Genomic DNA, 25,399 nt, shown 5'->3' on the forward strand with positions numbered 1-25,399 from the left:
CAGGATCATATTTTGGACTCACAGTAACCAGATTTTGAGGGAGAAACCCAGCGTTTACACCACAGAGACGTTAGGCACACAAGTCATACGATGCTTATGACTACATTATCTATGGTAATGAATACATTGTCAAATACCAAGACACAGACTCTGAGTTTCACGTCTTGAAATGAAAAATCCTTCAAAGCTGAAGACAAGCACACGAGACCGCTATGTTTGAGACGTCTGTCCACATGAACAACCAGGAACCTCTCCTTTTGAATCATCTACCAGTCTTATATTTTTACTTCTTGATAAAAATTATAATTAGAGCTGACTCAGGCTTGGACCAGGCTCTTAGTTATGCTGCTATAGGCTGAGACTGCCAAGGGAACAGACACACTGGGATCCCGTCTTTAACCCTCTCTCTCCTCTGTCTGCCTATCACTTACTTTCCTGTCCCATTAAAGCTATTAACCATAAACCTTTCCGGAGTCCCTGAGCTCCCTTGTCTTGTAGGTTCCTCTGAGTCGCTGCCGTAGATGGCCTGCTGATGTGGGCATAGACTCCGGCTGCTACTATCCAACAAATTCCAATTGTACATGCCTGCTACGCATAAACAACAATAAACATGGCGAGCGGTAACGGTGTGACTGAGAGAAGATCAAGAAAAAATGATTTTAGCGGAAGAAGAAATGGACATTTTATTACAAGAATATAGAATGAACAAACAGCTGTTATCAGCAAGTCAATCATCAAAGATAACAAACAAGGAGAAAGGGGAAGTTTGCTTCAGATCTTGAACCGGGTAAATGCGTTTGGTGTTTCTGAGCGCACAGTAGAAGACCTAAAAAATAAAATAAACAACATGAAGGCGGCTTTGCGCAAAAAGCACCGCCACCAACAGGTGCGGTTATCCTGCCGTTAGCACCTGTAATGGTGAGGTCTACCGCCATTACATTTAATGCTTTGTTGGGGTGTTAACTTAGCTCATGCATACCACTAATCTATTTTTTTTTCACCATTAGTTCAAACGGCCCGTATTCATTGCTAATGGCTGGACGTGCATACAGGCCCTGATTCTTGCCTCTGTAATTTAGTGATAGCAAGGGCCTTAATGATAGCATGATAAGCATTTAGATTCATATTGCCAAGCCCTGGATGATCATTGCTGCAGGTTATAAAAAGGGGCTAGTCAGCTAAAGTAAAGTGAATAAATACAACCACATTCTCTTCACCTTTTAATAAAAACAGGGGGTTTGAGAGCAGTCAGGCAAGACCTATCAGCACTTTTGGGAGAAACTCTAGAAATTTACACTTCTGCCTATTTGCCTCATAAAAAAATGCACACTCAGCAAGGTCACCCCACATACTGGGAGCAGGTATCATTCTTTCCCCAGCCCAAAGGTCTGTATTTCCACTCAAGGATTAAGCACACGGTGCAGAGGCTCACCATGAGGGCTGTAAAGCAATGCCACGATGCTGATTCTGCTGTTACTCTCTTGATAGACACTCGTCACATTACAGCAAATATCAATATTTGGTTTTACCTCATGACTTTGATGGATGTAACGACATTCTTCATGTGCAAACTGCAAACATCCTTTGATCTACGCAGGCAAACCTTTGCTGACAAAGTTGATTATCCTCTTGGCTGAGTTGGACCACTGTTATGAGCCAGGATTGGAGTCAGAGTGAGGTTTGTTGTTTGAATATGCAAAGTCAGAGTTTTAAAAGCCTAAGATCAAAATTGTGATTTGAGTTCATCCACATATTTCCTTTTGTTAACTTGACTATTTTTCACAGCAACAGTTGGAAAAGAGTTTACACCAACAGCGGGACTTAACTGCAGCAATCCAAAAGAGATGATTGAGAGCAAGAGGAAATGCAAGATAACCTAGGGCTGGGTGATAAAATGATAATGCTAATTATGGTGATATTATTTTTCTCAATATAAATATATCAAATGTACGATAAAACAATATATAGAAACCTGGAATTACACCCCCCAACCACTGGAAAGGGAGGGGTGTGCTAGTGTGTCTTAAACACTAGTTCCCACCGAACAATAAACAGAAGAAGAAGTCGGCATGGAACAGCCAATCATGTTGCAGGGTAAGAGGTAGGCAGGTTTTGAGCGGTGAAAACGTGCCCGACAAGAAAGGCCACTAAACTTCATTAGTTAAGATATTTTGGCTGTTTACTTAACTACTAAATCCCAGATACAAGCTAACAAACCATCTGAATTCTTCAACTTTCACTCAGGAGAACAAAATCTGCCTTTACAATGAAATGAAAGAATGATCTGATATTTATTGTGGAATGGTCGATATCGACTGATATATAAAATGTTATCGGTATGACATCTTTTTCAATATCGCCCAGCTCTAAGATAACCCACAGTGCTTACTTAAAAATGGTCACCTCCCACATTCTGATGTAACCATCTTGATATTATATTTCAATATACAGTCACAAAGTATGGTCAACAATCAAACCAATACATTGATATCTACTTCAAAATATCCACCATTGTTGGTTACGGCCATGAAAAAGTATCCCAAAAAAAATGCAAGGTCAGCAAATACAATCTGGTACATTAATGTATTCATAAGAAAATATGTAACTGAGGTAAAGTGTGTCCTTAAATATTGGATTGGTGTTACATTCACAAAAACAAACAACAAGCTACGTCATAGAAATGCAACATGAAACCCTTCAGAGTGATGAGGTTACAAATCCTACTGCTCTAACTGTCAAACAAAAGTTTAATACAAACTCTAACCCTCAAAACCATGAACAGTAACTCCAATCTAACCTGCAGAGGCTGAAACTACAGAAAATCTAAAACAGACACAACGTTGATCCATCCAGCAAGTTGGGAGAGAGAGGAGAGAACCCCAACAAAACAACAAGCTATGGTATAATTCAAGTGTTCCAGCATTTTGACCCTACGTATGTGCATGTTGGTTCACTTTCTTGCTGTTGCAGCTCACTGGCACTAAGGTTGGGAGGTAATATGGTAATAAGGTACTAAGGTATCCCGCTGTATTTAACATTAGGGTTGGTAGCCATGGAAAACTAGCATGAATTTGAATGTAGCATTTCCTCGGGACTGTCTTTTTTCGGAACACATTATATGTATCAATTGCCATCGGGACATAAAGATCATTTTAACCAGTATAACAAGAAGAGTATCTAAATCTGACTACCAACCCAAGCTTTAAGAACAGTAAAGATATCCGGGGGGTGGTGGTCTAGCGGTCTAAGCGCCCCACATACAGAGGCTGTAGTCCTCATCACAGAGGTTCCACTCCCGGCCATGACCATTTCTTGCATGTCTACTCAGACTCTCTGCTCCCCACATTTCCTGTCTCTCTTCAGCTGTCCTATCTAATAAAGGCAAAAAGTAAAAAAACAAAACAAAAAAAAAACAAACTTTTGGGGCACTGGTGGCTTAGCGGTCTAAGCGCTCCACGTACAGAGGCTACAGTCCTCGTCGCAGAGGTTGCCGGTTCAACTCCTGGACGCGACCATCTCCTGCATGTCTTCCCCCACTCTCTGCTCCCTATGTTTCCTGTCTCTCTTCAGCTAGCTTTTCAATTAAAGGCATAAAAAGCCCCAAAAATATAACTTAAAAAACCTTTATATATATATATATATATATATATATATATATATATATATATATATATATATATATATATATATATATATATATATAATTTTAATAAAATTAAAATAAAATAAAAGTAAAGATATCGATATTTCATTGCCTGTCAAAAAAAAAAATTAGGTGCAATACATCTAATAAATGCCTGGATAAATGGTGTTTGTCCGGCTCACGTTGTGTGGTTGAGTTTTCAGTTTATCCTCTGATAGTTTGATTATTTTCTTAACAGTTAACTGGAGATGACATTATATTAAGTTTATGGACGTATCGTCAAGTGACAGCTGCCAGTCAGAAGGGAGATTCAGGAAACAAAAATTTAGGCCCCAAGAGAAATGGTCCCTAAAAAAAAACACATCTGCATTTGGAAGCATTCGGGTCCCGACTATAGGGCAAGGAAGATCCAGCAAATCTTGACAAGGCTTTGTGCAAGATTTGCATTAAGACTGTGACAGTGAATGATGGAACACTTCAAAATGAAGGCCCATGTCAGATATAATCACCTACTGAACACTGCGAGGACGCTATGGAGCCCCCTGAGGACCAGGTCAACAAAAAAAAAGAGCAATATGCAAATCCATTCCACATCTGTACCAATACACAACAACACACATTGGAGCTGTTTATTAGACGGCATCACTCGTTTAACAGACACTCAGTCTACAACGTTGTTCACACACTTCCCTGGTAAACTGAGTTACATTAGGAGAGCTGTCCAGCTGAAGTTTCTGTTCTTTTCCCTCCGCTTCTGTGTGTAATAGAACGTTTCTTTGCTCTCGCGCATTCGTCTGAGCTCTCACTCACGCTCTCTTTCAGAAATTATTTTAAAATGAAAAGAATAATCAAAACCTGGTTTTAGAAAGGATTGTATGTGAAGTAACACTCAGTGTTATACTGTGTTGTCTTACTATGTATTGTACCGTACAAATCCTCACTTCTCCAGGATCACCACCAAAGACATAACACTGATCATTGCTGACACACACCCAAACAAAAAGCTCATCACTGAGTATTTTTAAGGCGGTGCACAGAATGTGCTGGACAATGTTTCGGGATGTCTCCATATATTGCCTTTTGAAAACCCATTTTTAAAAAGATTGGGATAACTGGAGTTGCTACAACCAGAAAGTGTCAGTTCCACATTTTTCAAACACATCAGATCTAGGGCAAAGGTTAAAGCCTTTTATTTTTGAAAGAAACTGACAAATAAATCAACTTTCTTCTTTCTAGTGTCTAAGTGAAGGCAGGACCTCATGACTTCAAAGATCTAACACTCAACAAAGATGAACAGGTGAGTGTGTCACCTTTGATAAACTAGCTGTACAGTAGATAAGATAAGATAAGATAGTCCTTTACTCGTCCCACAACGGGGAAATTCAAGTGTCACAGTAGCAAAGTAGACAGTGCAAAAAATAAAAAATAAAGCAAACAAGAGCCTATAAAGTAACAATTATTAAAAAGTTATTAGCAATTAAAATTAAAATTAAAGAGGTAAAAAATAAGCATATCTTACAACATATATATATATATATATTAGATAGATAGATAGATAGATAGATAGATAGATAGATAGATAGATAGATAGATAGATAGATAGATAGATAGATAGATAGATAGATAGATAGATAGATAGATAGATAGATAGATCTTTATTTGTCCTTAATAAGGAGATTTGTTGCCACCGTCTGTACAGGAATACATGTATAAACACAATAAACAATAAACATCCACCCAGCCTCACAGCAATGGTGCACCTCATCCCACATATGTACACACTGGACACATGTGAACACACAGGATTGGTTATATAGTCTGACCACTGCAGGAAGAAAAGACCTGCGGTATCTCTCCATACAGTTGTTAGTTGTGTGTATATTTCTCACTGGCTCATATGTGATCAGCAGCAGACACAGAACCTGACCGCTTCACACTCTCTCACTGCGAGAGCCTCTGTCTCTGTAGCAGGTTGATCACACCAGCTGGAGTCCAGGATGGCAAAAAAAGAGTTAAGAGGTTCACCCAGAGGGGGTGCTCGGCAAAGAGCCGCTCTCTCCTCTCCTGGCCTCTCCACACACTGCGGCTCTGTCACGTGTGTTACCTGAGGAGGATCAGGACAGCAACATCTGGATATGTTCTGAGGGCTGTAATTTTAGAAGCTCTTCAACACCCTTAATCCCTCTCAGTATGTTGTTTATTTTGGTCCAGTTCTCTAGTCAATAGCCAGATTTCTAAGAAGCAACCCCCAGGTTACTGGGAGTGACACAGTGAGGCCCTACAGAGCAGGAAGAGTTCCCGTTTGTATGAAGTCCTCGGCTACAGTGATTGCATTTATCTCTCATGTAAACAGGTAACACACAAAAGAACTTATGTCTGCTTCGTGAAACATCACGAGCTGGTGCTTGTTTCTGGATGTTTTCTTTTGCAGGAAAATTTTAGTGTTTGTTCAACATGAATATAAACAGATTTTTTTTCTTTACCCCTATAAAAAAAATCTGAGAAATGAAATGAATCCCCACCCAGTCTGGGCTTTTAAAGCATAAATACAAATTTGAAGTAAAAAGGGTAGAGGATTCTTTCAATTAAAGCAGACATTAAAAAAATGCAAAAATAAAAAAAGATAATATTACAGAGTATACAAATAAAAAATCTGTTTTGATTCAATATTTCATGTTTTTATCATTTATCGAAGTTTGTTGGTTATCAGATCACGTTCACTACTGCTGTGCCATACGAGAGGATGGTCAGTGGCCGGTATTGACATTTGCGTTGCTTTCGGGTGCACTCGTGTTGCAGAGCTGCCAGCTGCAGCAAAACCACCAGCACTTTTAGCTCTCGTAGCTTTCTCATACTCGCGGACATGCATGGTTCGGAGGTGATGAAACAAATGACTGGTGTTACCGCCTTTGGCTGAGACAGCAAGATGGCACAGTTTGCAAATTACAGTAATTCGCTCTGTGTCAGATGTTTTAAAGGTGACCTATTACACTCTTTTTCATCAAAATATATTGGTCTAAGAGGTGTGTTTATTAAGACAGCCTACAACTAGCATGCCTCCCTCTTAAGCTCCTTGTTTGCACACATGTGTGCAGGTAATGAAAAACGGAGGAGGGGTTGAGTTGTATTTTATACAGTCTATGGGCTGAACAAGCTCCGAGCTCTGGCGTCCGTTACAGACCGACACACGTGACGTAAAAAAACACAGAAAACTGAAACGGCTCGTTTCACACACATTTACAGAAAGGTGGAGAAATCAAAACAGGGCAGAACGGATTTTTTTCATTTTTGGGGGGTTTTTTTGGCACCAGTTTTTGCAAGCCAGTCTCCCCATCTGGTTCGGTAACTTAGCTCATTTGGTTGCTGATAATAGTATCCTCTCTCAGCTGTGTTTTTGGCCCGCTGTTTTGCTTTCTGCACGCTGGTAAATGTTTACTTCCTCTAGTAAGCATCGTCACTGACTCAGTGTCACTGGCCTTAAAGGTGTATGCACGTTTACTTTTAGGAATGGCTGTAGCAAAGCAAAAAAGTGATCTCTCACTACTTTGGGAGAAATAAATCTCCCGCACACAACTACTTGGCCCAAATTATGTGTAACAGGGCTTGACAGTGGTAATTACGGTATTGCAAAATCTATTTCAGGTTTAGAATAATCTCCTTTATGTTTTCTATGGACAGAAGAGATAAGAAGGAGAGTTGCAAATAAAACTTTAAGGCATCTAGTGACCAAAATAAACCAAAACGTTCTAACTATGGCATCTATGATTATACGTACGTCCTAATAAATGTCTTCAAATTTCACAACTGAACTTTAACCTATTTTTAAAATATGATCAGTAAAGTGTTTAAAAGTGTTCTGATACTGGTTGTTGAGAGGGCGGGTTACACTTGGAAGTTTAATATGAAATAAATATCTAACCAAACATATAAAAATGCTTGCCTAGTCACAACCACACATGTGCAACAAAATTACTCTGCTCCGGCTCAATCAATCTCTGTACGTCCAATCAAACTCCTTTCTTCATCGCCTTTGCAAGTGGCTTTCTTGCGAACCACATACTGCCTGTAATCCGTCTGTCTGTCTGTCTGTCTGTCTGTCTGTCTGTCTGTCTGTCTGTCTGTCTGTCTAGGTATATCGCTAGCTACCATCTCCCAGGACCAGTTCACCAACTTTCCCCAGAAAGCTCAGAGCTTAGCCAAACATCTTCATCTGGCACCTGCAGCCCTGCCTTCCTTCACTTCAGCCTCCTCCTCTTCAGGTATCACATGTTTCCAATGTCCTGAGTACGGTGTGCTAAAAGCAATGAGTCCTGTAAGTATCTTGTAACTCAGCACTCAGAAACTCAGACATTTTTCAGATGCTAGGGTTTCTTCGTCCTCTGAGTCAGATGGTTCAAACATGTAGGGTTGGACTACATTCTTTCTGTGTCGCTCCATGGTTTGTTGTGACTGTTGCCATAGTTTAGTTTGACTGACATGTGTCAATCATAACCTCAGCCACCATGCCCACACAGCCCTGAGAAATGGTCTGCAGTGTAAAATCAAATGATTTTGAACAAGGTTTCCAAATGGTTATTGATGTTTGTTTTCACTCAGGATTTTAAGACATTCAGACTAACCAAGTTTAGTAATTTAAAATCGTCAATCCATTGTTCCAAGCAAAAGGTGCAGAGTACTTCAAAGCTTCCTTTCCAAACTTAGTTCAGACTTTCGGAACAACAATTTGCACAATGTCTAACAAACGAAGGATGCCAATTCCATCTTAAAAGATTAAAGGAGAGGCAAGGTAGTCACAATGTTTCCCAGAATAAATTTATAGATAACGTATACCAACGACCAATCCGAGGCATATTCAAAGCAGTCCAATGTCTTTGGAATAAAAAGTACAACGGTGAGTAAGAAAGCCAGAGTTTGTGATGCACTATGATATTCACTGATATGAGGAGACTTCCACCAGAGGCATTAACGTACGACATGTCACCATAATCAAGGACAGGTAGAAAGCAGGACACCTGGCAACCTCTGGTTCTAAAATATGAAGCCTATGCTGAAGTGCTTAAAACTGCAGTTCCTCAAGCATCCAGAAACACCGGAAACCACATACACACCCGTTCACAAACATGTTAACAGCCTAGTTCAGAACACGCCTATGTCTGAATAGCTAATTTCTCTCTGGGCACACACTGTACATGGGTTGAATTTTTAAAAACTTTTTATTTTTGAAGACATCAAACTTACAAGTTTTGCCTAAAGAGGGCTTGGCTGACTGGACTTACAGGTGAGCACCCTGCTCTTAGCTCAAAAGCTAAAGGCCCATCTCTTTACCTCACAATGGCTTGCCAGACGTTATGTTGAGTTCAGCATTTCCAATATGACACCTGCGAATGATCGGCTTCAGAAACAGAAAGATGGGTGACATCAGAGATGCTACATCCATTTAATATACAGTCTATGGTTTCTACCAAGCGGCAACCTCCGGTCTAAAATTATGAGTCCAGTGCAGAAGTGCTTAAAACTGCAGTTCATCGAGGGTCTGCTTGAGGCTGGCTCCGGAAGTACCGGAAACCACATACACACCAATTTAAAAATCCGATCTTTACAGCAGAAATAAATATGTTTACAGCCTGGTACAAAAGACGAGTGTAGTCTGCATGGCTCATTTCTTGATCGGCTCACACTGTAGGGGGGTGAATTTTTTCTAACGCGGCAATTTTGAAGATATTGAGATTACGAGTCTTCCAATGAGAGGCACAGCTGACTTGATTGACAGGCGGGAACACTGTAGCTGTTGGCGAGGAGGCTCAAAGCCCGCCTCTTTCCGTCACAATCGCTCGACAGCAACAGTATGGCTGCCGCCGACGATTGACCTCAAAACAGCGCTTCAGAAACAGATGGGTGATGTTGCGGATCCTACGTCCATATTTTATACAGTTTATGGTTTCTACATTAAAATCAGAGAAAAAACTTCAGCTTTTAGTATATGGAATATGCGCCTTTAAAAATAATATGTCATCAATTAAAAACCCTAAGTTTTCCAAAGTAGATACAAACAAAATGTTTCCCAAATAATGTTTTTTTTACTGCTCTTATAGATGTTAAGAACATGTTCATGTCATGTTTCCAGAGGCTTTCACTTTGACTTCAGGCTGAAATAACCAAAGGTATGGTCCCAATCAAACTAACAGTATTTATGATGCATCACTTAATTACAACTATGTGCTTTAATCAGAAAAACATGAGAGAGCAGTCATTGAAAGAGGCAAAGGAAGTGTGAACAGGAACTGACAGAAAAGGAAGAGAAAAGCAAAAGATAAGGGGATAGGGGTTTAGAGATAAAAAGAAGAGATGAGAGAGGGTCAAAAGGGCATTGAGTGAGAGGAGAAAAAGGGAAGCAGCCTGGTCATATTTTACAGCCGACAGCAAGTGTGTGGTCTGGCAGGCACACCAGGAGTTAGTTTATTAGAATCGTTTCTTTTACGAGGGGCTGTCCAACCTCAAAAAAAATGAGCAGGTTCAGACCAGTCATCTTTCCCCACTGTCTGAACACACAGCACAAAACTAATCCACGTATGATCCACTGGTTCACGTGCACATGATGTGCACTGTTTGCACAGCTACCCATTAATCCTGATTAATCTGATACTTGTATGTAGGATGTCAGGTCCCTAGCATGGCTTATTGCTGAATCTGTAAATATGAACAGGCTGATGTTTATATTATTACGTTAGCTTAATAGACTTTGCTAATAAGGATTGCTTTAATAACAGAGTGACACTACTATGGATAAAGTGAGATTGATGCCTCTTACTCAAAATTACAAACCTGATTCTGACCAAACAAGAGGTCAACATTGTGTAAAAACAAAAACATTACATTTCTTTTTGACCTGGACAGAAATACAGCTAAATAATGATTTAGATATTTTGTTCAAAACCACTTTTTCCACATGAAGCAACAACAATATCCCCACAACCAGCAGTCAGATGCAACTGCAACAGTTCTGAGAATGAGCAGAGAAAAAAGATGAACGTTAGGAACTATTCACTTTGATGCTTGGTCAAAACATTGGCAAAAAAATGTCCTATCAATGAAAACTGTGTTATAGATATCGCTTCAATATGCAATCAGCCAATCAGAAGTTTTCAATGTTACTGATAACTTAGTCCCTTTTTTGTAATTAATTTGTCCTGATTTCTTTAATGCAACACTTTTTCTGTAAAGAAATGTTTCTAACCCTAATAAACATCCTCTCTCATAAAAATCCTTCATTTCATAAAACATGTACATAACAGTCCCCCTGCTATAAGCTAGTGTTGTAGTCAAGACCACATTAACCAAGACCAAGACATGTCCGAGATCAGAGTGCACCAAGACAAGACCAAGACATTTAGGGATTGAGAACGAGTCAAGACCAAGACCAAGACCAAGGCAGGGCAAGACCAAGACTAAATATCAATGAAAAATCATCACGAGAGTTAACAAAATAAAAGACTTCTGTTTGTTTTATTTAAGTTTGCTTTGAATACTATTGGCAGCAACACACAAGGTTTGGTTTTGTCTTTGTTGCCTTTCTTTTGACTCCTTAAGTTTCGCTTTTTCTCTTATCACAATAATGACAGGGACACAGAGTGCATCAGTGGTGGTCTCGACCGGTCTTGATATAAAATACAGAGTCCGCACAGAGACCGAGACAAGACCGAGTAAAAATGCTTTCAATTCCGAGACAAGACCAAGACCTGAAATAAGTGGCCTCGAGACCGGTCTCGCGTACTACAACACTACTATAAGCTGCATGGTGATATCACTTTTGCACATATCTCATTGGGTAAATATGATAGCCAGACTGCACAAAGGCAAGAGATGGACGATTAAAAGGACGGGAGCATCTTTCAACATTACTGGGCTAGCAGTTTGGAAGAAAAATACATTAACTTAATAATTCAAGGTTGTGTTTTGAATGTTTTCTAATCATTATGCCACATCCCCCATAAAGGGTCATATAATTATAGAGTACAAGTTCACTGGGCTCACAAACATGGAGTTTGGTACCACTACAGCCTCAGCCAATGGCCGGTGCAGCATGACCTTCAAGCCCGGCTGTTGTTATTTTCCATAGAGGTCAGCAGCTAAGAATGTGAAGCATGCAGGGCCCGAAACATGCTTCTCTTCAAAACAACCCCCAACACTGTTTTTTGTAAATTATTTTTTCTGCTACTCCTCAACAGTGCTCCTAATGCATTTTATCTGAAGCAAACTTTGATACATACAGTATCTTATGTCCCAGTCTTTCCCCTAGATTTGGAAGCCGATTTTTGAGAGCCAGATGAAAAAGTGTGGTGTCATCACTAGAGCACTAGCCATTGGGGAGACATATTTGAATGTGTCCTTGAGGGTAACTTGGACAGTTAGCAGATGTTAAAACTGCTGAATTTGCACTTTTAGTTGTGCTGCAAGGATCAGTTTAAGGACTAACCTCAATCTTATAATTCAGTGCAGTGAATTCTATATTAAACAGCAGACAGACACAAGACCCTTCCACGTTGCCTTTTTGATAGTGTTAAGCTTTGTTCGTACTTTTGTGTTGACTCTATGACGTAGTGGGTGATGCCGTCTGCGTCACTCTGCAGTACTAAGCCAGTAGGCAGTGTGATTTCTATGCTAGTCACATGACCATCTTTCTGCTTGTTTGTGCACAGGGTGCTATGGAACCTCAGAGTGTATTATGTCAGGTTGGAGCATAGACTGTATAGAATATGGACGTAGTATCCGTGATGTCACCCATCTATTTCTGAAGCACTGTCTTGAGGCCAATCGTCGGTGGCAGCCATATTGCTGCTGTCGAGCGATTGTGACGTAAAGAGGCGGGCTTTGAACCTCCTCGGCAACAGCTACAGTGTTCCCGCCTGTCAATCAAGTCAGCTGTGCCTCTCATTGGAAGACTCGTAATCTCAATATCTTTGAAATTGCCGCGTTAGAAAAAAATTCGACCCCGTACAGTGTGTGCCGATCAAGAAATGAGCTATCCAGACTACACTCGTCTTTTGTACCAGGCTGTAAACATGTTTATTTCTGCTGTAAAGATCAGCTTTTTTGAATTGGTGTGTATGTGGTTTCCGGTACTTCCGGAGCCAGCCTCAAGCGGATCCTCGATGAACTGCAGTTTTTATATGGAGGTTGCCGCTTGGGTTGGAGCTGATAAATGCTGTTGATCTTGCTGCAAGTATTACAAAGAAGACCGATGACTGATGTACGGTTGATGTACAACAATTCCACATGATGTAAATACAGTCGTCCAGCGTGTAAATCACAGGACTTGCTGTCTGCAGTTACATTTTTGAGGAGGTGCCATGAGGCTACATGCGCAGGCATGGGGCTACACAGACCTATGGCTCATGCTACAGCATTGATACATACTGTACAAGGGGTGAATTTTTTATAACTTGGTGTTTTCAAAGATATTAAACTTACAAGTTTTGCCCAAATAAGGACATGGCTGACTTGATTGACAGGTGGGCACCCTGTAGCTGTTAGCCAAAATGCTAACGGCCCACCTCTTTACCTCCCACTAGCTCAGAAAGTTTGGTTGTGTTCAGTATTTCAAATGTGGCAGCCATTGATGATTGGCTTTAAAACAGCGCTAAGGAACAGATTGGTGACGTCACAGATAGTCTGTCCATTTTTTATACAGTCAATGATTGTGCTCTGTCATCCTGCAAAAATAGAAGTCTTGCATATCTGATCCAGAGGGCTACAACCTGCTGGACCAGAGACGCTGACAGAATTCAACAGAGTGGATCCAGTGGAAGTTAACACATTGACTAGAATAGAAACCGATCAACTCCGGGGCTGTGACAGATCGTAGATGGACCACAGAAAACCAACCTAGGCCAATGAGAAACAAGATAGATTGTCACAAATTTGTGGAGGGACATTCGAAAAAGACAGTAAACAAAGAGGTCAGATTATCCAATAAATTAAAGCTGCTGTTGGTAGTCCTGGAACAAACATCAGTTCAGGGAGAGATTTTGAATGTCAACACTACCCCTCCACACCAGATTTACCTGCCCCCCCCTCTCTGCTCCTGTAAGCCCCGCCAACAAACAGATCATAGTGCAAGCTCAGTCAGAACAATGTAAGAGGAAAAATCAGGGGAGTGGCTCTCATTGGTCAGAGTTAACGGGAGCGATTGGAAATTATAGATTGCTGGATACAGAGGCAGAGGAAAACACAGAGCTCTCGCCATAATCTCAAAATACCTCATTTATTGATGTCTTTTGATGAGTGTTATGATTTTTTTGCCAACCGTTTTTTTTTTTACCCCAATCCTACCAACTGCAGCTTTAAGAAAATGTTTGTTTGACCTTTGATATCAGCTATAGCAAGTTTGCACAGTCCCAATTAGCATAACCAGCCCTACATCTTTGGGTACTCACGTATGCAAAGATGTATGAGCAAGTTACTTGTGCAAATTAAGTAAGTAATCACAAAACGCTTGGGCGTTCAAACACGTAAAAATAAAGCAAGCATGATTCTATTCCCGCCAGGTATGAATACAATATCAGACAGGATGAGGGGCTCTGACGTCAGTAGGGAGATCTGACTGCAGCCACTGCTCCTCTGCATCAGAAGGGCAACACTAAACAGGATGCATCCTGTAAGCCTCCCTTTGAAGTTTTCTGGGAAAGCCCATTTCAGAGGAGAGCCAAGGGAAGACCCAGAACCCTCTGGTGGGATTAGATCTCATCTGGCCTGAGAAAATCTCAAGGTTTAGGAGCTGTAGAAAGTTTCTTGGAAGAGCAGATTTCTGGAATACCTTTCATTGCATGTAGACACCACAACCCAGCCCTTCAATAAGAAGAGGAGTTGAGAGGGATGAACTGTGGGGTCTTTGTGAAACATCTGCTTCATGAGAATGTATTCAGATATAGAGATTATTTTCTACTCATCTATTTCAGAGTAGTTCCAAAGTCATGTTACCTTCGGATTGACTCAGACAGAGCTTTCAGACCAGGGATCGTTCACTGCAGGCACTTGGAATGGGTTCTTAGAAAGCTTTGTGTGACGGCTTGTGTATCTGTTCTACACCTGGACCATGGTGGTAACTTGCAACTTCAGCAACTGTTATTTAAAAAAATGTATATTTGTAACAGTGAAAATTGACAAAAGACACACCATTGGATGTCTGAATTCACAAATCTGCTTTCCATATCCACTGTTATCACACCAGCAGAGCACATCAGCTTCTCTTCTTCTTGTTACTGTGTGTGATCTGAACTTTCATGATTTAAATGCTGCTGAGCACCTCCAGAGAATGTTCCCTGACATTTCCAATCTTTGTTCTAAATGTAATATACATAAAGGTACATTTATCCATTTGTTTTGGTCTTGGGACCGCATTCAAACTTTCTGGTAGGGGGTTCACTCTGTAATTCAGAAGGTGATTGGTAAACAGTTTTCGCTGACTCCCTCTTTCTGTCTACTTAACCATGCTCCAGACAATTTCTTGGACTCGGACACTACATCTCTGATGACAATTCTTTTGTTTCTGGCTAAAAAATTTATTTTGCTGCGGTGGTCTACTCCTCAGGACCCTACAGTTGGCATGTGGATATCACAGATCTCTGCTCTTATTCCTCTCAAGAAATTGACTCATGACCTTAGTCAAAAAACAGACAAGTTCTGGAGGATCTGGGAACCACTGCACTCCTTCTTGCTGAAGACATAACTTATCATCTGTGCCTGAAAGATGAAAAACTGTTTGCCCTTTCATTTATTTCTTGTATGTGCCCTTTGTTTACCTGTCTCCTGTCATCTTTTCATTTACTTATTTTTCTTGTGTATATGTACAGCACAGCGCTCTCTGTTAGTTTGGGGTGGGACTTTTTATGTTTTCTATGTGTTTTGTTTTATTTTGTTCAAATGTTTGTGTTTATAAAATTGAAAAATCAATAAAAAAAGAGTATTAAAAAGAAAAAAGTTCATGTCTGATGAGCTTCAATACAGCAAATAAACAACAAAACCAGCATGCTCAGTCGACTTGAAATTGCTGTTAGTGATCAACTCTATCTTTCTCTGTCATCTATTTGATCTGCCGTCATAGTTGAACACTACAGCTGGACTTTTTATGCAGTTTTAAGTTCAAACCAAAAAACATCTGCTTCTAGCATGTTTTAATGTAAAGTAAAAGTAGGCTAGCATTCATAGATCCATAGTCACTTCAGCTCATGCTTACCATGCGTTTATTTGAATTTATATAAATCATGTGTGATTGAATAAAGCTGCGACATGAAAAATACTGCGACAAACTTGCCAGAAGTGTCAAACACAGGATTTGTTGTTGTTGTTTTTAAGTTGAATCAGCGATAACCTGGCATGACAACTACTGACTTAATGACACACTGTGCTGTTATAAACTGAGTAAGGGTACCGCAGAAGACTGCTTTACAAACGGACCGCTGTTATTGGAACCAGCAGGAGTAAATCCTGTTGGCTGTGGAGTGAAGACATCACACTGTCCTGTCGCTTCCTGTGTGTGGAAGTGTGTGTGCGCGTGTTTATTTCTGGACATGTGAGATGTCTGAACAAATGAACAAGAGAAAACCAGACATACCCTGAGAGGAGCGGAGCAGCTGATTCTATTCCAAAGATGAACCACAAACCAGCCGACACATCATACATTTCAACAAACAAAACACATGCCCTCACACGCGCCTGTGCGCGCACGCGCACACACACACACACACACACACACACACACACACACACACACACACACACACACACACACACACACACACACACACACACACACAAACACTAATAAGAGCTCAAGTTAGGATAAACTGAGTGAGTGTTCCAGTCCTGCACAGTTTACTGGAGCGAATTACAGACAGTTCAAAGAGGTAAAATCTGCTCTGTTGATTCTGGTTTGGACCAAACAAACTAACTTCAACTGTTAGTGAGTAACTCACCCTTGTCCACACAAGTCTGCTTGCTGTCAGCCCTTTCATTCCAGCTAGGCAAGTTTGTTCCTCAGATTTCTTTCGTCTCAAGATGGAGGCAGAAACTCACCAAAAACAAATCCTTTGCTCAGAGTTTTTTTTGTTATTGTGACTGTAGCAGGTCCAGCTCTGCTTCTCTCCTGCTGCCTGCTGCACGAGCTGCACAGACATGGCAGCGGTGATAAACAACCGGTTGGACTGTGAGTGACACCAGTTCTGAAGCACACAGGTGCAGTGACTCCCAGTGAATACAAACAGCTCAGTATGAAACGACTTCTTTGCCAGTGGTTCCCCCTCCAACCTTTCTACACCTCCCTCCTCCTCCCTCCTCCTCCTCCTCCTCCTCCTCCTGCCTGTACCTCCCCTCCCTCTCTCCCAAACAGCTCCAAGACAGAGCAGAACAAGACTCAAGAGTTGCTGTTTCTTCGCTACATTCATGTGAATGAGACAAACCCCCTTTCTTTGTGTTAACTAAGTTCACTGACGAGTTAAGAAACAGAACATTTAAATTGAGCTACTTATTCATTTTTCATTCATCATTTACAAACAACGGCTCCTCTTTTTGGAGCGACTGGCCATAAGCAGAGGAACACACGAAGATCATGTTTGCAACCACTCAAGAGTTAAAAAGAATATAACTGGACCTTCAGGATTTCATTACTTCCTTACTAATTCTTGAATTTGCTCTGCATTCAGATGCCTTGTTTTGCTTCTGTCTTTTTTCTCCCCCCTGTTTGCACCGTTTTTTATGCTTTGTAATTCCCTGCTTTTTTGTTGTGAAGCACTTTGTAACCTTGTTAGGAAAAGTGCTATATCAATAAAGTTTATTATTATTATTATTATTACTTGTGTCTTTGCTACAAATGGTACACAGGCTAGAAAATAAGTTATCTTGTTTATCTTTCAGTTATAAGTTCTGATTAAAATGTACCTAAATAATTCAGTATTTGCGTTCTATTCAGACTCAAACTTACGTAGAGTTTAATTATCAAAGGAATAAAAAGGAATAAATGTTGATGAGCACAATAATGATAATAAATTGTATTTAAAGGCGCCTTTCTCTGCACTCAAGGACACCATACAGATATATATATATATATATATATATATATATATATATATATATATATATATATATATATATATATATATATATATATATACACACAATTTACACATTAAAGGAAACAAAAATAGAAATCAAAATGAATAAAAACAATATAAACTAACAAAGTGGAAAGAAAATAAAAACAATAAAAAGTGACAGAGCAATTGGCGTCAGACGGATTAGACAGTTTTAAACAGATGTGTTTTGAGTTGTGTTTTAAAATGAATAAGACATATCATTAAATAAGATTCTCTCCAGCTGTGTTATAACTAATGCATTTATCTATATGACCCCTGAAAAGACTTTTCTAAACACAGTTCATCTGCACTGTTTCAAATCAGCAAAGAAGGCAACAAATCCCACAATGATGGTGTTAGTCTTTATAAAAAAGAGGCAACATGGAGGACCCATGGAGGCGTTTGGAAACATCACTCAATGTGTCTTTCAGGCTAAAGCTAGCCCAAAAAAACTGCTCCTGCTTGCTCTTGCTAAATTGTTGAATCCCTTTAAAACTAAGACATGTTTAAAATAAACTTGTTTGAAACCACTTCTGCATGTAAATATTACAAACAGTCCACCAGGAGTTCAATCAAACTGCCCCTGATAGTTTGAACAGCTAAATGAGGGAAATGAGGAGTTGTTTCTGTCTTTGTACCTGTCTTTGTTTGATCTATATCAGCTGAACTACTCTCACATTCCCGTCTTCTTTCACTCTGAAGTCAGTTAAGCTCATCTCTAGAATATGAAGTGGCCTCACTAACTCGTGACAGCTGTGTCAAACCTGATTAGTAGTTAGGATGACTAGCTCTTTTGTTCAAAAGCAAACGGCTTAATCTGATATCATCAAGATTCATTATGAAATTATTTATCCCATCTCCAGATTATGTTGCTGCTATTGAGTTGCAAACAAGTTTAATCTGAACATTGGATTATTACTCGATTAAAAAATATATTTGCTACATTTTTCTTCACCTGCTGACTCTTATGCGACCATGCTGTACTGATGAAACTAGAAGTGGTAGGACTGCCAAGGCTGCCACACTTTGTGTTCCAACACAAAGTCAGAAAGCCACATCTGATGTCCATGTCTTAATAATAATAATAATTCATAGGATTTATATAGCGCTTTTCTTAATACTAAAAAATAAAACAGGTAAATAAAACAGAACAAGGACAAAGGGGGGTCGGGGGTAGAGGTCATGTATTGTATGCTTTTTCAAACAGATAGGTCTTGAGGTGGTTTTTATTTGATGATTGAAGTGAGTCAGAGTTGTGGATGATGTCTTGATTTATTCAAATCATGTTTTTGAATCCCGAATGCTTCTGCACGAATAAAGTCAGGACACCATTGGTTTATCTTGGCTAGGTAACAAAGTAAACAACAATAACCTAATGTACCTGATAGAGTGCAAACAAATAAAACAAATAAAGTGCATGTTTTAGTTCAGTGATGACATCCCATCCAACAGATTTTAAACTAGAGGACAGAGCACAGCCTTATTATGGTACTCTGAATGTTTTGTAATACTGATTGCTTCAGATCAGGGGTTCCCAAAGTGTGTGTGTGTGGGGGGGGGGGGGGGGGGGGGGGGGGGGTCGCGAGATACAAATGGGGAGCCGTATGGTGTCTTCTAGAATTTTTTATTTTTTTTGTAAGTTATCTAAAAATAGTACATTTCACCCATTATAGTAAAAAATATTGACAAAAATAGTAGCTAAACCTGAAATAAAACCTTGAAAATAGAAAGTGTAATGAGTTTTCTGCCTTTCTTTTTCCCAGATGACTCCTAAGTTTAGGGTTAGTGAACAGTTAATTATCAAAAGTATCAGTAGCAGTAGGTTAATTCATAAAGGCACAGGAAACACAGCCACATGCTTGCATAGGTGGGCTAATTTTCTGCAGACCAGCTAAATGAAGACACATTGAATCACTTGGGACAGTGGGGGTCGTGAGTCTTTTGCACGTATATTTTGGGGGTCAAGGGCTGAAAAGTTTGGGAACCCCTGCTTTAGATCACAAGCAGCAATATGGGAACGTAGTTAGTTACTAAAGTTACTTCACAACAACAAGGTTCTGGGTTTAGCCTGTGCCCAACTGAGACAACTCTGTGTGGAGTTTTCATGTTCTCCGCACCCATTCCTCACAGGTTTTCACTGGACACTCTTCCTCCCACAGTCCACAAACATGCACGTTAGGTTAATGCCGCCTCCACACAGCTCAGAGGTGTGAATGTGATTATGAATGGTTGTCCGTCTCCACTCTCGCCCACTGTCAGATGGATTGCACTGCAGCGACCCTCTATGCATAAACATTAAAGGTAGAGGATGTAGGGATTATAATCACGTGGCTCTGCAGTTTTCCTTAGAAGTATTATAGCTCTTTTTTAAGATGAGTGTTTTGGGTTTACAGTGTGTTTACTGTTTTGATTCATTCTTAATGCTCTCATCAGCCTGTTTTCAGCCTCAGCGGGCAGCAATAAACACACGGATAATCGATCACCTGCCCTGCACAAAAGAACAGAGAGGCAAGTTAGCCACTGGATGTTGAAGGGAAGCAACTTTCAACTAAAGAGGAGGACCAACTCAAAGCTAAAAGACAGTGAATATTAGACTGTTATTAAATTTACAGTACTGCACCATAATGTACAAAAATAAACAGTTAAGTCTGGATCATACAGCTCAGCAGATCCATGGCAGACAGGGCCATATTCCTGAGCCAGCAACAAGCCAAAAACAACCAGATATATATAAAAAAAAAATGATACCCAACAAGTAACAACAGGAAATGAAATAAGCACCTGCCACTTTAACTGTTGGCTGCGGCTGGTAATATTTCCAGGTCACCTGCCATCAGGTGCTGCCAGGTGTTTACACAGTGTTTATAGTTTCAAAGTGTTCTCAACCTGATTTCAGATGTAGCACACAAAATAACTGAGCAGCCAGTAGAAACAATCAGTGACCGGCTGCAGGTTAGGAGAACATGTTATTGCAAACGGTGGATAACAACTTATTTTCATGTTATTATTATACAGACTCAAATACAGCTTCTGGTCAATGTTTGAGCCACAACCCAAATCCCAGTCCTACTTCGAACATCACATTAATGCTGTAAGGCTCCTCGCAACGTGTATCAATTCGAACATATCATTTGTTCTTTCTCTTATGAGATATATAACACAATAACTTTATGATCAATTATTGTGAGATTATCAGAACTTGCTTCACCTTGTTGTTTTGAAACTGTCGATTCCTGACACACATGGTGCAGATCAACATAAGAACCAATTACAATTTCTAAAATGTTGCAACATGTAGATGAGTGATTCACTTGACACCTACCTGCTATCTGCAGGGTTTCTGATCTTCACAGCCCTCTGAGCCCTACAGGGTAAAACATGAATGAAATATAAACAGGATATTTCAATAAATGAAGAATGCATGCATATATTAGAAGTAACAGATGTATAAAGGTGTCAGTTTTGCAAGCAAGTTATTGAAGGACTAATCTTGGAACAATCATTGAGATTAAGAACCATTAAGAACAATAATTACAATATCCATTTGAAAATATATTTATCTTGATAAATAAAGTGTGGTCTTTTAAGGCTAATTAAAGCAGCTAATATTTTGTTATTTGCTCCGATTCGCCGTATATGACACATTTGCCAGGTTGGATTAAAAAAGGCAACTCCTTTCATGTTGTCATAAATGCTATGCTGAAGGTAGTTATACCATGAAATTATTTATATTTGACAACTAATTTCACTAAATAGAATAAAGTTTAGTGCATGTGGCAAACTGTGTGTAAGTTTAAGTACTCGCACACAGTTAAAGTGTACTAGTTTGCAGTTAAAAAACATGAGGAACAGACACTGATATTGCCCATCAAATAGCACCATCTAGTGTCTGCATCACACCTAGTCTGTGTGTGAGCATATGCTGAAAGTGAGTGACACCACTTCTAACTTTATATCTCCTCGTTGTCAATATTCATCGTGATGCTTAATTTAAGACATCTTTTGTATTTACATTTTTGTCTATTTTCATTGGATTTTGAAGCTGGTGCTCTAACATAATGCCTTTAATCATCTTAAAATATCTTGAGATGACTCGTGTGGCGTGGATTTACAGTCATAAAGGATCCTTTTCACCAAATAACCTCATGTAATTGTAAATAACATTGGAAAAAAGGGTTGTATCATTTTATAGGGGTGTACAAGGCCAAACTGGATTGTTTTGAACAGATTCATACCATCCCTGCATTTTCTGTCACACTCCTCATCTCATCTCATACTGACTCTCTGACTACTGATGACATTATAATGCATATTACATTATATAATTATCTTGCTATATTATATTATGTTATATTACATTATTATTGTTTACTACAAATTACAGTCATATTATATATACCCATATGTATTTATTATAGTGCTTAATCTGTCATTACCAACCATAATCACACCATGTCAACCTGTCACTACTGAATCATTTTTAATACTGCCTGTAATTACTGCTATTTAATCAGTTTTTAACATTTGTATTTATCTAAATTCCATTTGTAACATTATATATATATCTAAATTGTATTCTATCTTTATTTTTACTTCTTTTATTTTACTAATTGGAACCTTTTCTTGATTGTACTTATGTCTGGGTTGCTGCAACAACTGAATGTCTGAATTTAAGTAATATCTTATCTTATCTTATATTTTATATAGATCCTTTATATTTTTCCTGAATTATCATTCATATAATAATAGTGATGTAGTAATATTTATTTTCTTTTTTTTTAAAACAAATTGAAGGAGTGTGCTGATATGTTGCTGTGAAAAGACAGCATATTTTTCACATTAAAACATGACAACATATGAAAATGCATTGGGTTAATCCTTGTAAGCTAGTCTCATCACATTCTTTGATTTTCTTGCCTCACACTTGTCATTGGATTGTCATGGAAATTCTAAAGTAAAGATAATCATTCACAAAAAAAGAATAGAAGTACAGCCTGAGCATACGTATGAATGTGTGTGCATATGTGTGTTTGTGTATATGAAGAGTTCATTTTAAAAAACAGTTAACTCACTTTTGAAAAATTAAAAAAATGTTTCAAAAAACATATTTTTTCTAATACTAGCTTCTGGTATGATCAATCAACTGATAGGGGTTAGCTTAAGTCAAAATGACTTCACTAATCAGAGATATTTTGAAAATGTAATTTTATTAGGAATCTATATAAAAAAGAAATATGTTTTTTGAAAATGTATAAAAATTTAGTTATCTGTTTTTGCAAATGAACTCTTCATATGTATATGTATTTTTATCTATTTATTTTATTACGTCTCTTCATTTATTTTGTCATTTAAAATTATTTTTCAACTAAAATTTTCTTCACGTGTTTTCTATTAAATTATGTATCTGTTTATTTTATTCATTTTATTTTTAATACTATAAATTTTATTTAATTTCACATGTCTGAGACCCTGTTTGATTGTATTTGTTTCGTCTTGTTGATATGTTTAAAAGTTACAAATAAAATATAAAAATAAAATAAAAAACAATAATAGTGCAGCCTGCTAAAATCCAAAGGGCGAGGTTTAGCTTGAAATCTTGTGCAAAAAATGAGTCAATAACTTGAGCTAACTTTTCCTAAGTTCGATAAATGGGACAACGAATTAAAATATTTTGAACAAAAAACAAGTTTGTGTCAATTCCTTTAAAACTGTACCTCATTTACCTGGCCCTTCCCAAAACTTGTGGAGTTCCTGAAGTGGTTTGATAGGTTCGGGTTTCACGGTTAGCTTCGAATGATCCAGTGTAACTGAAGCTAACACTAAGACGTCACGTGACAGGTGTTTCTATTAACTTCTGATATCTCTACATAATAACTGTCATAGATATCAAGTGGAATGTTGCACATATAAGTGCTTACTTAGAGGGACAAGGAAAACATTCGCATAGCAGACCATAAAATAATTGACGTAAAACCATGCGTAAAACACGCCGGATGTCTCACCTGTCTCTGCGGATACTCACAGGGATGTCAAACATGCGGCCCGCGGGCCAAAACCGGCCAACCAGAGGTTCCAATCCGGCCCGTGAGATGACTTCTCAAAGTGATATATTTATTCTTATTTATTATTTTGATATATTTTTTTTTCTGTATTGTTAAAATGTTATTGTGTGGAAATTTTTACAGTGAAGTTGTTTTGCATGGAAGTTATCTTAGCATGCGTAGTTTTTATAGTGCCACAAAGCTTTTTAGGTGAGGGAAAATTCTAAATAGTGGTCTCACTGTTGAAGAATGGGGAAATGGCTCCATCTTATGGAATGTTTACAATGCCAAATGAAATTATAATCAATATTTCAGAATAATTCCAACTAATAGAGTATATATATTGGTGGGATGTGTACGTTTGAATTATTCAGATCCAAATCTTATCTTATAACTGCTACCAGTGATTGTTTCCATGATAAAAACGAGTTAACCCTGGTTGACTTCTAAAAAATAAATAAATATAACAATGAGCCAAAGAGCCAGTCTTTTGAACAGCTCTTTGGAAGGAATGGCTCCTCAAGATCCGGTTCCCTTCAAAGAGCCATAAATCCCATCTCTAGTTTGCATAATCCGGTTGAATTTCATAGACTTTTTGGAGCACTTCAAGATCCAATCAACACCAAAGTTTTTGTATAGGTAAACTCGCCACAGTAGGAGCGTTGGATCCACTATGTGCGCATGCTTACCTTACATGTATGTACGTCATAGGTGCCATTTGTCACTACACCCCACTACACCCCCTCATACAACCATATCCAGTAAGCAAACTGTTCATGCTGGAGCAGGGGGGTCCATAATAGTCATCTTAACCTTCTTCACTATTATAGTCGATCTGTTCTTTTGCTGTAAACATTACACACTCTGTGTCAGGTGAATGGGAAACCTGTGTGCTTGGTGTGTTCGCAGCAGGTTTCAGGGCTTAAAGAATATCATATTCTGCCCCACTATGAGACTCACCATGACGAAATATACAGCAGCTGTTTTTGTAGAAAGATATTTCATTAAATGTGAACATTTACAGAATGTATTTGCACTTTTTTTGCACTACAACAGGGTTATTATGTTATGATTTTACTGGTCCGGCCCACTTGAGATCAACTCGGGCTGTATGTGGCCCCTGAACTGAAATTAGTTTGACACCCCTGGTGGATGTTAGCAATCCGCACAAGCATTAGCAAAAGATTTATAAGCTAGCTAGCAGACATCTATGAAATAGCTTTAAAATTGATTTTCTGATTCTCAAGACATTTTTGAGACTTTATATTTTCCATACAAAGAGGGGGGACTTCCCAAACTGAACCCAATATCCAGAATCGTTATCACTATAACCATTATTTTTGTTCTAAATTATTTACATGCCAATATTCCTGTCCTAGCAGAAAAAGTCACAAGTGTATTTGATATCTTTAATGACGGCTGAAAACCACGTAGAGGAGGTCTTTCAAATGATGCTGATGATAATTAGGAAGAATACTCATCTTTTAAAAAGAACCTCCTATTTGTAGTTTGTGTAAAAAATAAAGACAACTATACACAGTACCTGGATAAGTTATGTTTTAACAGAACACATTGCAGGTGCTCATATG

General features: G+C 38.8%; 1 protein-coding gene across 1 annotated transcript in view; it reads right to left on the bottom strand.

The window, feature by feature from the left end:
* snx19a (sorting nexin 19a) overlaps positions 1-23,756 on the bottom strand; it is a 137,875-nt gene extending 114,119 nt beyond the window's left edge. The window contains exons 1-2 of the mRNA XM_034683787.1: positions 23,484-23,756; positions 21,092-21,133 (exon numbers count right to left, since the gene is read on the bottom strand). The gene's annotated coding sequence lies outside the window, so the exon portion shown is untranslated. The remainder of the gene's footprint in view (positions 1-21,091; positions 21,134-23,483) is intronic.
* Positions 23,757-25,399: the final 1,643 nt, after the last annotated feature.

Source organism: Notolabrus celidotus, chromosome 5, assembly GCF_009762535.1.
Source record: "Notolabrus celidotus isolate fNotCel1 chromosome 5, fNotCel1.pri, whole genome shotgun sequence".
Taxonomy (NCBI): Eukaryota; Metazoa; Chordata; class Actinopteri; order Labriformes; family Labridae; genus Notolabrus; species Notolabrus celidotus.